At 46.7% G+C, this 17280-nt stretch overlaps 2 long non-coding RNA genes across 2 annotated transcripts in view; one reads left to right on the top strand and one right to left on the bottom strand.

Annotated features, from left to right (window-relative positions):
• LOC309333268 overlaps window positions 1-12061 on the bottom strand; it is a 617943-nt gene extending 605882 nt beyond the window's left edge. Inside the window, exons 1-2 of the long non-coding RNA XR_014152432.1 lie at window positions 11112-12061; window positions 9758-9839 (exon numbers count right to left, since the gene is read on the bottom strand). This is a non-coding gene — a long non-coding RNA (uncharacterized lncRNA). The remainder of the gene's footprint in view (window positions 1-9757; window positions 9840-11111) is intronic.
• Window positions 1-17280, top strand: part of LOC309333258 — a 572758-nt gene that overhangs the window by 105411 nt on the left and 450067 nt on the right. The window lies entirely within an intron of this gene.

Raw genomic sequence — 17280 nt, 5'->3', positions numbered from 1 at the left:
ACTGGGATAGAAACCATGCCGTTAACGGGGACCTAGGGTGCAGGAGCTATGAGGGCGCGCATCTGGATAATCGGGCACAGCTTTGTGCATTGGGCCAGGGTCCGCACCATCAATTCCGGTCTCGGGCCGCACCTTAACTGCATCAATATATCTTGGATCTCTCGGAGGGGAATGCGCTGGGCCGAAATGTTGCCCGCAATTAGGGCCAGAGCAGCAGCGGAGGGCCCCCCAGATGCTTTAGTTATCTAATTAGGCGAAAAGGATTTAGCTTACAGAAAGGCAGTCGACTTGATGTGGCATATCTTTAGTGACTTTGAGGAACTTAAGGCCTCTTATCCAAACATCACCATTCTTTGGGCCTTGTTGATGGAAAGGCGGGTTTGGAGAGATGGCAGGTGCCTGATAACAATAAATAGGGCTAGGAAAGCCTTGGATGGTGCGTAGAGTGGCAGCCCTGGGTTTCCTTTAAGACAAGGACTCTTTCCCCCTCCATCACCTGCCATAATCCCTCAAGTGTAAGAGCACGTACACACACCCCACCCAGGGAAGCGCCCATGGGTGACAATTACTGAGCAGTTTGTGACCATAGAATCTAAAAGCCCATCACTGGACTGCCCAGGGCAAGAATGTGTAGAGAAAAGTTCTATTGTTCTTTGGTGACGGGTACTTAAGCGGTGCTGGCAGAGATGCCTGGACATGTTTGCCTATGTTAATCCTTATGTAACTGAAATATACTCAGAGTCGCAAAGTGATTTCATGATCTTTATTCAGCTCATAGTAGTGAGGAGGAGACAGGAAAATTGGCTTCCAGATGGAGAGATCAAAATTAGAAACAGAATTGTTAGAACCCAATACTAAGAATTTGTCAAGAATGTATAACCTGCTGTTGAAGTGGAATACACTAGATGAGACAGTTAAATCAGTTATGATTAAGTGGGCACAAGATATTGGTTATGACATTATGTTTGCTGACTGGGAACAGTTATGGACCACCGGTATAAAATTTACGGCATGTAATGCCTTAAGAGAAAATATTATGAAAATGATTTATAGGTGGTACATGACCCCAGTCAAGCTTGCAAAAATTTATCATTTGCCCAATAATAAATGCTGGAAATGTAATGTGACTGAAGGTACTTTCTATCACCTTTGGTGGACTTGCCCGAGGATTAAGGTCTTCTGGGAAATGATCTATAATGAAATTAAGAAGGTACTTAAATGTACTTTTCATAAGAAACCAGAGGCATTTCTCCTGGGCATGGTCGGCCAATTGGTGTCAAGGAAAGATAGGACGTTTTTTATGTATGCTACCACAGCAGCAAGGATTCTTTTAGCAAAGTATTGGAAGACACAAGAATTACCCACGCTGGAAGAATGGCAGACGAAGGTGATTGACTACATGGGACTGGCGGAGATGACTGGCAGAATCCGTGACCAAGGAAAAGAGACGGTGGAAGAAGATTGGAAGAAACTCAGTACATAACACCCCTTCCCTCTAAGTTCCAGTCCTGCCCGGGAGGTCGCATTCATAGTCCTCGAGGTACACCGGCGGCCTACGTGTGCGTTGCAGCCTGGGGTGTTCCCTGGTCCGGGGTTCAGGTTCTGGCTCGTGTTCCAAGGATGCTGGCTGTGATGGGGCTGTTTGGTCTGGCGCAACCGGCTCGCTCAGTCGTGGTTCTGGTTCCGGTGTCCTTTCGGCCTCGCAGGTCCTCTCTGTATTTACTGATTCTGCCTCTCCTGCTGGCCCCTGCTGCTCTATGGGCCTCACTGCCCCTCTGTTCCCTTGGGACTCCTCTGCCCTTTCCTCCTCCTGGTTTTCTCCTGGGAATCGTCGCCGTATCTGGTCGCAGTGGCAGCGCCAGCATTGCCCCCCATCCGTTAGCACCTCATACGACACGGGGCCAGTGACCCTGGTGACTGTGGCGGGTACCCATGCTGGGCCTGCCCCAAAATTCTTTGCGTACACTGGGTCCTGAGCCTCGAAGGTCCGGGGGTTCTTGCCTTCCCCCACCACTGCCTCATCCTGAACTCTATCAGGGTGAAGGCGGTCCAATCTGATTGCAAGGCGCCGACCCATTAGTATTTCAGCGGGGCTCTGGCCAGTCGTTGAGCTGGGGGTGTTGTGCTGTGCTAGAAGGAATGTGGCAAGGCGGTACTCCCAATCCCCTTGCGTCATGCGGCGAAGGGTGTCCTTGGTGGTCCGCACCATGCGTTCTGCTTGGCCATTGGTGGCAGGGTGGAATGGTGCCGAACGGATGTGGCGGATGGCGTTCTGCGCTGTGAAGGTTTGGAATTCTCCTGACGTAAATGCAGTCCTGTTGTCTGAGACGAGAGTGTCAGGGAGCCCGTGGGTTGCAAACAGCCTGCGTAGTACCCGGATGGCTGCGGACGTAGAAGTGGACGGTACCAGTGCGACTTCCAGCCATTTGGTGTAGGAGTCCACCACTATGAAGAATGTTTTCCCCTGAAAGGGGCCAGCGAAGTCCACATGCAGGCGTGACCATGGTGCTCGGGCGGACTCCCAGGACTGGACTGGGGCCCTTGGGGGATCTGGGCGGGATTCTTGGCAGGCCTGGCAGTGTTTGACCCAGGCCTCTATCTCTCCGTCGATCCCCGGCCACCACACATAACTCCTGGCAAGGGCCTTCATTCTTACTACCCCTGGGTGTGTCTCGTGTAGGGCTGTGAGGACCCTTTTGCGGAGGGGCTGGGGAACAACGACCCTGCTTCCCCATAACAGGCACCCCTTGTGGGCCGACAGTTCATGTTTGCGGGTTGTGTAGCCGGCGAATTCTGGCCCGGGGCTGCTGCTGGGCCATCCCCTCCACACCCAGTCCAGGACCCAGGAGATGACCCTATCTTTCTTGGAATGGTGTGCAACTTCTTGTGCCTGAATGGGGCGGTCGGGAAGCAGCTCCAGGCTCATAACCTCTTGTGCAGGTGCTGGGTTGGGGCCTGTTTCCGGTAGTGGTAGCCTGCTGAGGGCGTCCGCATGGCCCATCGCCTTCCCCGGACGGTGAATCAGTGCATACTGGTAGCTGGCAAGGAAAATTGACCACCTGAGGACGCGAGGAGACAGCACTTGGGGGTCTGCTTTTCAGGGGCAAACAAGCCAAGCAACGGCTTGTGGTCAGTCACCACGGTGAAGGGCCACCCGTACAAGAAATCATGGAATTTTTTTACTCCCTTCACGATTGCCAGACCCTCCTTGTCGATTTGCGAGTAGTTCCACTCGGTTGCATTGAGTGTCTGGGAAAAGTATGCCACCGGTACCTCTCTTCCATCCGGGAGTTGGTGTCCCAGGACAGCGCCAATTCCATAGGGCGAGGCGTCGCATGCTAGCACCACCGGCAGCCTCTCGTCGAAGTGTGCCAAGAGCGAGTTTGAGACAAGCAAGTCCTTGACTGCCTGGAATGTGGCCTCCTGGCGCTGGCCCCACACCCAAGGGGCCCGCTTGTCCAGGAGTCTGTGTAGGGGCTCCGCTACCGCCGCCTTGTGGGGAAGGAAGGAATGGTAAAAGTTCAATAGTCCCAAGAAGGCCTGAAGTTCAGTCTTGTTCTTGGGCGCTGGGGCATCACAAATGGCCCGTACCTTGTCCCCAGTCGGGTGGACCCCTTCTGCGTCCACCATAAATCCCAGAAAGTCCACCTGAGGCACTCCTAGTAGACATTTTCCCCGCTTCACCTTGAGACCCGCCGTCTGGAAACGGTGCAGAACGGTGCGGAGGCGGTCCTCAAACTCCTCTGGTGTGGGCCCGGCAATCAACACATCATCGAAGAAGGGGGTGATGCCAGGAATCCCCTTAAGTAGAGAGTCCATTAGATTCTGGAATATGCCTGGTGCCACGCTGACACCGAATTGCAGCCGCTTTACCCTGAATGCTCCTCTGTGCGTCACAATCGTCTGTGCCTCTGCTGTGGCCTCATCTACTGGCAGCTGTTGATATGCTAGGGCCAAGTCCAGCTTGCCAAAAATTTTCGACCCAGTCAGGGTGGCAAGAACATGGCTGACCACTGGCACTGGGTATGCGTGGGCCGTGAGGGCCTTGTTTATGGTACATTTATAGTCTGCGCAGATGCGGACCGAACCATTAGGCTTGACGGGTGTGACGATTGGGGTTTCCCAGGGGGCATTAGGCACCGGCTCCAGCACTCCTTGCTCCACGAGCCGGTCCAATTCCTCGTCTATACGGGGTTTCAGGGCGAACGGGACCCGGCGGGCCTTGAGCCTGACCGGTCGTACTGCGGGGTCAAGCTGTAGAGCAATGGGGGGGCCCGTATACTGTCCCAATTTCCCATCGAAAACCCTCGGAAATTCCTTGCATATAGCGTCCACGTCCACTTGTAAGCTAGTGTGGTTCACCCCGGTGACGGCTAGCCCCAGTGGTCCAAACCATGCCAATCCCAGTAAGCTAATGTAGGGGCCCTTGACCACCAGCAATTCCAGTTGCCGCGTCCGCCCTCGGTATTGCACCCTGAAGGTCCCCACCCCCATTGTGGGGACCTTACGTTTCTGGAAGTCCCGGAGGGTGAATGGGGCCGGCCTGAGTTTGGGACCCCCAGTAGGACACAGTTTCCTTAAGGTCCTTGCCGAGATTATGGATAGAGTTGAACCCGTGTCAAGCTCCATGCGGCATGGGGCCCCCTCTATCTGTACGTCAACATAAATTTTCTCTACGTTGGGGTGGGGCAACTGGTATACCTGGAAGTCCGTGAGCTCTGTCGAGTTGCCTTGGTGCGTTGGGCCCCGGGACCTGGGGCTCTTGGATTGGTCATCTGATGCCTGGCGTCGGGTGGGCCGAGCCCGACACACCCAGGTGATGTGTCCCAATTTTCTGCACTGCCTGCACTCTGTGTTGCGGAAACGGCAGGTCCTCCTCTCGTGACTTTCTCCACAGCTTGCGCAGTTCCCTCCTTCTCGTCGAGGCAGCTGTGGTGTGTGGGCTGCTTGAGTGCGCTGCTGCACCTCCTCCCTGTTGGATCCTGAGTCGTCGGTGAGGTCTTCGTGGTGGACCCTCGGTTGGGATGGCTGGCTCGGCCGTGCCTCTTGCATCAACCTCTCGGCAGCTTCCGTTGCCAGGGCCTCCTCCAGAGCGACCTGGAACGTTAGGTCCTTCTTAGCGTAGAGGCGTCGTTGCAGCTTCTCATCCTTCAGGCCACCGACGAGGCGGTCACGAAGCATGTTCTCCAGCTCTGAGAAGTTGCAGAACCGGGCGGCTTGGCGGAGAGAGGTCACAAACCCAGTTATGGTTTCCCCAGGGGCTTGCCGCTTTGCGTAGAAGGCATTTCGACGAGCCACCACTGAGGGCTGTGGCGAAAAGTGCCCCTTCAGCTGTTCCATTATTGTTTAGTATGGAACAGTAGCGACGTCTTCAGGCGCAAGGAGAGCCCGGGCGATTTCAAACGTCTCCTCTCCGCAGACGCTGAAGAATATTGCCCTCTTCTTGGCATTTTCTTCATCGGTGACCCCTTTGGCTTCTAGGAGGAAGGTGAAACGGGAGGCGTACGCTTCCCAGTCTCCAGATGCTGGGTTGAACGGCGAGAAGCTGCTGTCGGTTGCCATTCTGAGTTCCTTGTGTCCCGGAGCTGAAGCCTGGATACACGGTGCGAGGCAGCGGTGCGGCAGGTGGCGGTGCTGCGGTGCGGTGTGTGGCAGTCAGCTCAGCGGGATCCCACCTTCGTCGCCAGTGAAATATACTCAGAGTCGCAAAGTGATTTCATGATCTTTATTCAGCTCATAGTAGTGAGGAGGAATGAATGAAAGTCCCCTCAAAGTATCTGCTTTATATACATTATTTACACAATGGGCTGCACATGATTGGCTAATTCCGGAATTCTACTGTAAGCCAATCAGGTTGTGGATTCACTTCTATCTGGAGCATGATTGGGTAGTTCCTGCCAACCAATCATACTGCTGCATTGTTCTAGGACCAATCAGACTGCTGCATTCTGAATCCTATTGTTCTAGGACCAATCAGACTGCTGCCTTTTGGATCCTATTGTTCTAGGACCAATCAGACTGTTGCAGTTTGGATCCTATTCAACTCAGTACATAACAGTAACCCTCCCCTTTATTGACATTTTAGTGACGTAGTAGTGATGTGTCAGTGACTCTGTATGCAATGTATTCTGGGTGACCGTGGAAAGTTTTAAAAGTCCATGTGACCCCATGCTTGAGGTTCTTACTCTAGTGGGGACCTGTTGCGCAACAAATAATGATCTTGGTCTACTAAACGCTGTTCTGCTCCGATTTTTGTGGCTGGGATCTCCTTCCTTTCTGGGCTGTGGAGTAGCCCCTCACTCCAGAATTTTCCCTTTCATAAGCAAAGCAGGCAGTAGCCTCCTTTCAGGAATGGCTATATTTTTAGTTTGGCTCCTGAGTCCCGAATGTAGTCTGACATTGTGTAGGGTTAAAATATTTTTGTGAGGAGATTAGCAACTGATGGCTGGGTTGTACCATTTCAGAGTGCTGGGCAAGGGAAAGCTCACATGGTTGAATGCTCTTCCCTTTGAAATAATCATAATCACAATTTATCCACATAGAAAAATAACATTGCAGAGGCAAAAGGGTTGCCTGCTATGCTGGGGCCTTTATAATGTGGGATTTTTTTTAAAAAAAATTGCTTAAAAAAAGGGGGGGGAATGGAGCACTGTCCCAAGCTCTCAGTGCAGCTTGGTATAAGACAAATTTGGGGTTAGCTTTTAAAGCCCAATTCCCCATCAAGGAACTCAGTGTCCCCTAAGTACATTATCGGTCAGAAAAGAATGCATGGAGGCAGGAACCAGTCAAATCAAGGCAGATCTTTATTTTTCTTTTGCAACAGCATTTCCTCCCACCCTTGCAAGGAGGTGAGGGCCCAGAACAAAAGTGTGTAACGATTTTTAGAGACTTTAGAAATTGCCCAACCCCTTAGCGAAAGACCACCTACAAGCATATCAATGTAGCAAAAAGAAGCAACAGAAATGTAGCAACAGAAATTTGAGAGTATGGCTTGTCATCTGGCCATTTGCAAGCGGATTTCCCTGTCTCCCCAGTTTTTCTTTGGTAAGTGGTGTTGGTGCGTGCAGGGGCGTAGGAAGGGGGGCGGGGGCCATCATGGAGGGGGGTGACAACAATTACTGCCCTACTAGGGTGGTTCATAAAAAACTTTTTTTATATAATGCCTGCTTCAAAGGTCTTATCTTACTACACTAGGGATTATATAGCTATATCTGAAATTTCATGCATATCAGTTAATATCTTGACCCTCCTCCACAAAAACAGCTGTTTACTTTCCTATGTCGTGAAGGCTGAAATTTCAATTCAGTGGAGCAGGGTCAAGATATTAACTGATATGCATGAAATTTCAGATATAGCTATAGAATCCCTGGTTTAGTAAGATAAGACCTTTGGAGCAGGCATTTTTTTTTAAAAAAAAGTTTTTTATGTACTGCCCTACCCTCCACTGGGCTTCCCGGGTCCTGGAAAGTCGGCCTACGTTAAGAAAATGAGATTAGGCCTTGCCTTGCCTTCACCCCGCCCCCTGCCGATTGGCCAGCTGGGTTGGTGGCGGGGCATAGGCAAGGCAAGGTCAAATCTACTCGGCCTAGCCTCATTTTCTTCACATAGGCCAACTTTCTGGGCTGCTGGGGAAGCCTGCCAAGGCCGCTGCCTGGCCTTCCCCCCCCCTTTGTGCCCCAATCCTCCTCCAAAAAGCCTCTGCTGTCCCCAAAAGTGGAGTGCGCGGGACAATGGCAGTGCTGCAGCCCCGTTTTGCCCACGTGTGGCACCAGAAGGAGCCACTCTGGGTGCTTGGCAGGCCAGCCTCCCCTGCATGAAGCTAGGACCCCCCCTCACTCACTCACTCACACACCACAGTCTTCCCTGCATGAAACATATGAGAAAAATCAGCAAAGCAGTTCTGTGGTTAATTGACCAATTCCTTTAAATAGAAGAAGAAGAAGAAGAGTTTGGATTTGATATCCCGCCTTTCACTCCCTTTAAGGAATCTCAAAGCGGCTAACATTCTCCTTTCCCTTCCTTCCCCACAACAAACACTCTGTGAGGTGAGTGAGGCTGAGAGACTTCAGAGAAGTGTCACTGGCCCAAGGTCACCCAGCAGCTGCATGTGGAGGAGCGGAGACGCAAACCCGGTTCCCCAGATTACGAGACTACCGCTCAACCACTACACCACACTGGCTCTATTAATGAAGTTCACACTTTTGACAACCAGTCTGATGCATTTGCAGAAAAATATTCCTAGACACAAGACTTTTATTTTTTATTTTTTAAGCCCTTTCAGTCTCCCATCTCGAGGCTAAGTACAGCAAACTGTACATTCCCACCCCTTTCCCCAGGGCTGGATTATTTACTTCTGTGTGCTTGTGTATCTGTCTCCCTTGTATCTATTAGGGACTATTCTCTCGCCTTTCCTTTGATATCTATGCTACTGATTACTTCTGCCGTTTTAAATTTAGAGAAAGTGTTTAATTTAAAAAGGATCTGTACTATAGAATAACAGTGGTAACAATACATTGAAGACAAGTAAATATTTTGGGGAGGGTGGTCCCAGAGCCCTAGCGCCACCATCCCAAAGAGGATAAAATGGGGGGACTTTGGTACTCTTTTGTCCTCCCCCCCCGTCTTTCTATCTGAGCTGGCTCCCTGCCTGTTACGTTACATGCAGGGAAACCTGTGTGGGGTTCCTGTCTGTGTAAAGTCTTCAAGCTGTTTCTGCGTGCGGCTGACAAATCTGCCCCATTGCCAAAATTTTGTAGAATGGTTTATTTAAATATTAAGGTTCATTATTGTTTCACAAGATGTGTATCTCTTTAAAGGCCAGAGTAAATATCATGACCTAGTTTTACAGCTGTCATGCACCATATCATTTATGTAAAAGTTGAAGACTGTGGGAGCCAATATGTTTCACGCCTTTTGATGCCTTGAATGCTTCCGACAGACTTCCCTTTAAACCCACTCTGACTCGCGTTTTGGTGCCACAATACAATTCACTAATTAAGAATAATAGTCGTAAGTCTATAGTGGCATAGAAGTCACCGCTTCTATTGCATCTGCAGAAAACAGCAGCAGGAGACTCTTTCAGGTGGTTCGCAATCTATCGGAACCATCTTCATCATCGGGGCCTGGTAGGGACCCCAAGATCTCCTGCAACGATTATGCAAAGTTTTTTGCAGATAAAATCACTCAGATTCGGAAGGAGGTAGACTCCACCATGGGAGCAGGGCTGGGGCGGGAGAGTGCTAGAGTCCTGTCTGGTCAAGTTGCATGGAATCAATTTCAATCCGTTACCTCCGAGGATGTGGACAGGCTGCTTGGACAAGTGAAACCGACTACCTGTCTCCTGTCCATTAAACTTTGATTAGTTTAATGTTAAGTAAACGTCCAGTGCGCTTCCAACGCCATAAATCTTATCTCAGCAGAGAATTTCGTGCAGCGGCTGAAGGAGGCAGGAGAGTCAGTACCTTTTATAAATGAAGAATCCTGGAGCAAGCACTTTGGAACTCAGGGAAAAACTTTATTCACAGAAGCAAAAAAAAACACCCTGGCGATAAAGCATCCATGCTTTTATCTCCGGCATAAAGAAAACTTTACTCTAAACTTAACTCATATCAGCAAACACGCCCACGGCCACAAACTGAGTCTGCGAGTCAGGTCAAGGGGGGAAGAGAGAGAAACACGGGTGAACTGACTATTTATACAAACCAACTCACATTCCTGGATGCTTAATGACTTTCAGCTGCTCAGTGATTAGAGCGACTTGTTACCTCTTAACCCTTTAGTACCAACACCCCCTCTCGCTCGTAACACTGAGCTGTACCAACCTTAATTCAAATTTAAACCTGAACAAGGTGGTTGTCACCAATGGAAGCTAAGGCTCTGAAAAAACTCAATATGGAGGCAAACTGTCCGAAATATTGGGAAATCTTGGAACAAGAAGGAGACAGATTAAAACTGCAGAAATTAAAAAACAAAGTACGAGACTGGCTTCATTACTATCAAATAAGGGAGGTTTTTAATTTGGATAAGAAAATTGGTTTTCAGGTGGAAAAATCAAAATTGGAAACAGAATTGTTAGATCCTAAAACTAAGAATTTGTCAAGAATGTATAACTTGCTGTTGAAATGGAATACACAGGATGAAACGGTTAAATCTGCTATGATTAAATGGGCACAATATGTTGGACATAACATTATGTTGGCTGACTGGGAACAGCTATGGACCGCTGGTATGAAGTTTACAGCATGTAATGCCTTAAGAGAGAATATAATGAAAATGATGTACAGGTGGTACATGACACTAGTCAAGCTTGCAAAAATTTATCATCTGCCCGATAACAAATGTTGGAAATGTAAAGAGATTGAAGGTACATTCTTTCACCTTTGGTGAACGTGCCCAAAGATTAAGACCTTTTGGGAGATGATCTATAATGAAATGAAAAAGGTATTTAAATATACCTTCCAGAAGAAACCAGAGGCCTTTCTCTTGGGCATGGTCGGCCAATTGGTGCTAAAGGAGAATAGGACTTTCTTTATGTACGCCACAACAGCAGCAAGAATACTTATCACAAAGTATTGGAAAACACAATATTTACCCACCCGGGAAGAATGGCAGACGAAGGTGATGGACTATATGGAACTGGCTGAGATGACTGGCAGAATCCGAAACCAAGGAGAAGAGTCGGTGGAAGAAGATTGGAAAAAATTTAAAGTTTATCTTCAGAAATATTGTAAAATTAAGGAATGTTAGAAAGATGTTGGAATAGAATTATGTGGTTTTAGCAGAAAGGATATAAAGGATTAAGTAAAAATAATTTGGTGAAAGAAGAGAATGCAAAATCATAATATATTAAGATAAACTATTAAGATAAAAACAAAGCTGGAAAGGATTTGCTGAAATATCTAACTGAATTAGAATACAAAAATGGGAGGTGTGAGGAGGTCAAGGAAGTAAGTGAATGAAAGCAAGTGATGTAAAGGTTTGATCTGTTTTCTTTTTTCAATTGTTTGTATTTTTTCTGTCCTTTCTATTTTTTTCCCCTTTTTTATTTTTTCTCTTTGTAATCTTTAAAATTTGAATAAATATTATTTTAAAAAAACCAAACAAATTTAAACCTGAACAGAAATATTTATGAAATTGCGGACTCAAAGCTTTTGTAAAACCGTCTGCGAGATTTTCTTTGCTTGGACAATACTTTAGTTCAATTAAGCCTTGTTTTACACTTTGGCATACAATTTGATAACGGATATCCAAGTGTTTTGTGAGTGCCTTGAATTCACCTGATTTAGCTAGTTTAATACAAGGTTGATTGTCTTCCCACACTCTGATAGGTAGGGAACATTCTCCAAACAATTCTTGTACCAGTTGCTTATAAAATTCCAGTTCTCTACATACATCTGATAATGCATTGAACTCAGATTCAGTTGAACTTAAAGCTATAAGTGATTGCTTTCTTAATCTCCAACCAATTAGTGCATTTCCAAATTTTATCGCCATTCCTGACACTGATTTTCTATCTGGTCCAGCATCTGCCCAACTGCTGTCGGCCCAACATTCAAGTTGTGTGCTGCCCTCTGCTGATAGTTTTAAGCGAAACCTTTTGGTAGTTTGGAGATACCTTAAAACTCTTTTTACTCCTTGCCAAGCATGCATTGATGGTTTTTCAGCTTGTCTGCACAGCATGTTGACAGCATATGTTATATCGGGCCGAGTCCACTGTGCAATGTGGAGTAGACTGCCTATCGCTGACTGGTAAACCCCGGGATTACTGAACTCTGCCTGTTGCTCGGCTTGAGCATCCTTTGTGTAACTTAACTCCATTGGGGTTTTAACACCAGCACAGTTGTCCATTTTAAACCTTTCCAGCAACTGCTGGATCTTAGCTTCTTGGCTGAGCCAATAGTTCCCATTTTCATCTTGTTGAATTTTAACTCCTAGATAAACAGATACAGTGCCTAGTTATTTTATCTGAAACTTTTCTCCAAGCTTTGTGGCAAATTGTTGTGCAAGTTTATCGTCCTTTCCACTGTATAATAAATCGTCAACAAATATCAAAACTGCTTCTTGTTCATATCCCGAGCCTTTTAGATAAAGACACGCATCTGCTGCACTCTTTCTGAACACCATGCTCTCTAGAGCATCGTTTAAGCAGGAATTCCAATTACGGGTGGACTGTTTCAACCCATAAATGGATTTGTGTAGGCGCCAGACCTGGTTTGGCTTGTCTCCTAAAAAACCTGGTGGTGGTGTCATATAGACTTCCTCCTGTAAGTCTGCATTTAAATAAGCCACATTGACATCAAAATGAAACAGCTTATTTCTCTTCTTAGCTGAAGAGACTAGAAGCATTCTTAATGACTCCGATCTTGAAGTAGGGGCATAGATTTGAGAATAGTGAACACCTTTGCGCTGCGAAAATCCTTTTGCAACTAGTCGGGCTTTATATTGCAACTCCTCAGTAGTTGTGGGCTTTAAACGATATACCCATCGACAACCTACAGCTTGTTGCCCTTTCGGAAGCTCTGTACTTGTAAACACACCGAGAGACTTCATTGAAGCCATCTCCTTTTCCATTGCTTCCTGCCACTTTACGGCTTCTGAGCTTGGAAGCTGTTGTACCTCTATATAGCTATCTGGCTCACACTGTGCCATATTTACGTATACACTTGTCACCTTAAACTGCTCTGGTGGTTTGCCCTTTGTGGTACGTTTTGATCTGCGCAATTGTTCCTCTTGTGCCCCCTCTGACCGTTGGCTGTCAGAATCTGTCTCAGACTTTATATCTGGATGCGCCTCTAGGGATAAAGACCTCCGTTTAGATACCTCCCTTGGGCTTGGCGTTACAGGCGACCTGCTTCGCTTTTGCTGTCTGCTAGGCCTACTGACTGGCAATGTTGGAACACTCCTAGATTCTGGCTTTTCTACCTCAGGAGAAGAACCTTGTGCCTGGTCAGAATCTATCTGCATCTGAACCATGTGCACCATCCCCTTCTGGCTCACCACCCTCTGGACTTTCATTCTCAGCATAAATGCCTATATCATCTCTCAAAATGTCAGGATTAGCATTTAAGTGAGTCCATCCGGATTGCTCACAAAATTCAGCGCTCCTACTGATGACCACTCTTGTAGTATCCCCATTTGGGTTCACGAACCTCCAAGATTTGGCGTGTGGTTCGTACCCACAAAAGATGAGTTTCCTAGCCCTTGGACTTCCCTTTTTCCTTAACGCTTTTGGGATAAGTACATAGGCTTGAGATCCAAACACCCGAAAGTAATTAACTTTGGGCTTCTTCCCGTTTAAAGCAAAATATGGCGTAGTGTCAATTACCGAATTATATACTCGGTTCAGAATATGAGTAGCCGTCTGCCAGGCTTCCGCCGAGTAACTTTGAGGGAGTTTAGAATCAAACAACATAGAGTTTGCCAACTCTTGTAGAACCCTGTTTTTACGTTCTGCCACGCCTCCTTCTTGGGGGGAATAAGGTGTAGACAGACGATGCTTAATTCCCTTTCTCTTAAAGAAATTCTGCAACACAGACCCGGTAAATTCTGACCCTCTGTCTGTCTGAAAAGCAAATACTCTAGTACCGAATTCAAGTTCTACTGCACGAACCCAATTTTTAACTGTTTCTGCAGTATCTGCTTTTGTTTTGAGAGGAAAAAACATGTGACTTTTCTTTTGTCATCCGAGAGACACAGTGCATACCTCGAACCTCCCATGCTAGCAACAGGCATTGGGCCACATAGGTCCATATGCACAAGTTGGAATACTTTGTCAGATTTCCTATCTGAACTGGGATAACTGCATCTATGAACCTTCGCCCTTTTGCATGCAATACAATCCAAATACTTAGTGCATTTGTTCATTTTGCACCCTTCTGATAATTCGGGTTGCTTTTTAACATACTGAAAGTTAATATGTCCCAAACGGCGGTGCCATAAATGAACACAAGAATTATGGGTGGGCGAGTTCACACAACCAGCATGAATCTGTTCAACTTCATCTGGACTTGTCTCAAAATAATATAACCCATTTCTGCATTCCACCTGCAAAAGAGATACGTTATTCTTTGAAATAGTGCAAACCCCATTTTCAAACACAGTTTTAAACCCATCTCTATCAGGACTTCCGGGTTAGCGCGATCGGCTAATGGCGGATTCCCTCCGAGCTTCGGAGGGAATCTGCTCAGCGGGGGCTGGGTCTTGCCGTGCCGGCGACACGGGGACCCTTAAAAACCTCGGGCGCGAATGACCGGGGACGTGGTGACTCGGCGGGCACCGCTAGCGCCCTCCCGACCCGCGAAGGAGCCTTTTTAAAGGCTACGGAACGGGTGCCAGGGAGCGGCGTGGTGCTGTGAGTCCTCTGCTTCCCCCGCTGAGTGAAGCCGCATGCCATTTGCCGGACAGTGCTGACTTCTTCCGTCTAAAATTCGGACTTAAATTTAAGAGCAACAACCCGTGAGTAATCTGGAACCGAACTTTTGAAATTATTTACATATAGATTTGGTACGAGCGGGGGTAGGTGAAAAGAGGAAGTCCGCCTCACCCCCATTGTAAACAGCTTAACAGCAAGGATCTGTCAACTAAGGTTGTGAGAAGAGTCGTCGCTTATTTTTTAGTGATCGGATAAAAGATATTAACTCCACGGATTTTAAAAGATTAAGTTATCGTGCTGGAGGGCAAGAGTTTAGATATTTGGATTAAGTACCACTTTTCTAAAGACTGGGAGTAACTTGTGAAAGAGCCTGCGGTGGATTTACAAGCCTTTGACAGCTGTCAGATTAGCTGTCAAGGTCTGGGAATAACTGAAAGTTTTAACTCTTAGCCGATTATCTGGATATAAAGTAATTTAAAGTAAAGGAAAATTGATACAAATAACATTGACTTTTGGGTCGAAAGTGAAAGGAATACTAAGTAACAAGAATCCCTCTAGAGGGGATCCACAGACATTACAAGATGGGAATATGTCGGGAAATACGAGCAGAGCTGCAAGAGCTGGTTGTTCTCATGAGAAAGCTGCAAGAGACGTACGAGCAAGGTCATGTTTGGTCTACAAGCCCTTCAAAGCTGAAACCAAAAGAAAATATAATCACTGAGATGGAAAAGGGCCTGATACTCAAAACACCGGCAGCTGGACAAGAAAGGAAACTAAAGAAAGAAGAGGAGGAAAAGACATTTGTCAAACAAGAGACGGCCGAAGGGATACAGAAGACAAATGAGAGCCGAGGACCTATCAAGATGACTTCAAACCCAACCAGAGTGAAAGCTGGACTAGCTGGGATGTATGAACTTAAGAAACAAAGACAGAGTTTCACACTTAAACAACTTGACTTGGTTGGAAAAATCATTGACAGTATTGGGAAAGTACTTTTTCGAGTTTGGGTATTTAATATAAAAGATTTTCAAAAAAGCCGGCTGAGGGGGACTGAAGGGGACTTGAGAGCCTCGGACGTTAGGGCACCGGGTTAAAAAGATAGACTGATGGACCTAGGTTTGGGGTGAAAACTGGGGATGGAAAAGGAGGGTTTGGGAGCCCGAAGGGGACCTGATTTTCACTATGCAGTGTAAAAATTCTTTTTTCTTTCTTTTTATCTTATTCTTTAGTAATAAAATGGGGAATTCGTGGACGGGAACCAGGGACAACCTTAGGAAAAATATTTTTATTTTTATTCTCTATTCTCTCTGCTCTTCTATCCTGTTTATATATGAACAAGATATATAGTTTAAGTGTCTTTGATTAGATTAAAGCAAATACAATATTGAAATAATGGTTAAAACAAGTGATGATATTAAGGTTAAAACTTGCTGAACAAATATGGGAAATGGAATACAAGAAGGGGAGGCGTGGGGAAGTCCAGAAAAGAAGTTACTGAAAATGGGATTTAAAAGGTGGAATTTTTATCTTTTCTTTCTTTTTTCTCCTTTCTTTTTCTTTTCTTTCCTTTTTTTCTTTAATTTCTCGTTATGTATGCACCTTTGTTATTTGTATTTTTCAAAAATGATAATAAATATTATTAAAAAAAATAAAATAAACCCATCTCTATCAAGTTCTGACACAGACAAAATACACCCCTTCATTCCCTTTAGCACATAGGCATCAATTTCTGTATGCAAACAATTCAAGAACACTGTGCCTACGGTCTCTAAGGAACGCTTAGTTGAATCTGCCATTGTCACAACTTTAAGGGTTTGCAAATGCCTGCAATTCTGCAAACGGACACTAGATGGCGGCACCAGGTGGTGAGATGCACCACTGTCGATCAACCAGCGTAGATTGCTGCCTTGGCCACGCCCTTGCATCAACGCCATTGCTGAAGCCATGTGCTGTGGGAGTAGCCACGACCTCCTCCTCTTCTCCGACGTCCCCTGGAACTCCTTGTCTGGTAACTAGGGGAAATGGCCTTGGTGCTGTCTTGACCAGGTTCACGTGTGCAGTTCCTGATTAAATGGGAAGAGGAACCACAGCGAAAACAGTGTCTAGCTGCAAAAGCATTTACTGTATTCTCAAACTCAGCATCCCCACTCTTAGGCACAGCACAACTCCCCTTTGATGACAAACCTCTTTCTCTTTGCCTTTTATCCTGTTCATCTGCAAGCCGCTGCAGAACCGTCCAGACCTCATGTGTGTTCTTTAACTCAGAAATGTAAGGCATTTGCTCTGGTCCCACTGCCAAAACTAATAGACCTTGGGCTTTCCTGTCGCGTTGCTGTGAAGCTGCTGCTGCTGCTGCTTTGTCTTCTGCAGACGCGCCTGCAGCTGCCTGTAAAGGCGGTGCTTCAGTACAACTCCACAACTCTTTTGCTTATAACCATACCCTTACTCTAGCCTTCCAATCTTGCCAATTTTTTCCATTGAGTCACGTAAACGGGACAGCAAAACTTTCCTGGAACTCTGCCATCCTCCCTGGGGCTTAGGAACGATACTCACACACCTGTAGGCCGTCTCCCAGCATCTGAGTTGGCTCCTTGAGGAATAAGATGTCTTCCAGCGAGTACAAACTGTGCAGTGCCTGTTTAAAACTTTTTTTTTTCTAGGCACGTTGCAGGACTCAAGCTGCTTTGAAGGCTTTCGTTTTCGGCAACCGCTTCTGTCTTCGCTCCAGTCCTTTCATAAATCGCTCTGAACTGCACTCCTTATCTCCTTCTTGACGTACAAACAGCCATAACCTGTCCATTAAACTTTGATTAGTTTAATGTTAAGTAAACGTCCAGTGCGCTTCCAACGCCATAAATCTTATCTCAGCAGAGAATTTCGTGCAGCGGCTGAAGGAGGCAGGAGAGTCA

This window comes from Podarcis erhardii (assembly GCF_964252035.2).
Source record: "Podarcis erhardii genome assembly, chromosome: W".
Classification (NCBI taxonomy): domain Eukaryota; kingdom Metazoa; phylum Chordata; class Lepidosauria; order Squamata; family Lacertidae; genus Podarcis; species Podarcis erhardii.
Note: the sequence above shows the minus strand (reverse complement) of the source record. Positions and strands in the feature narration are given on the sequence as shown.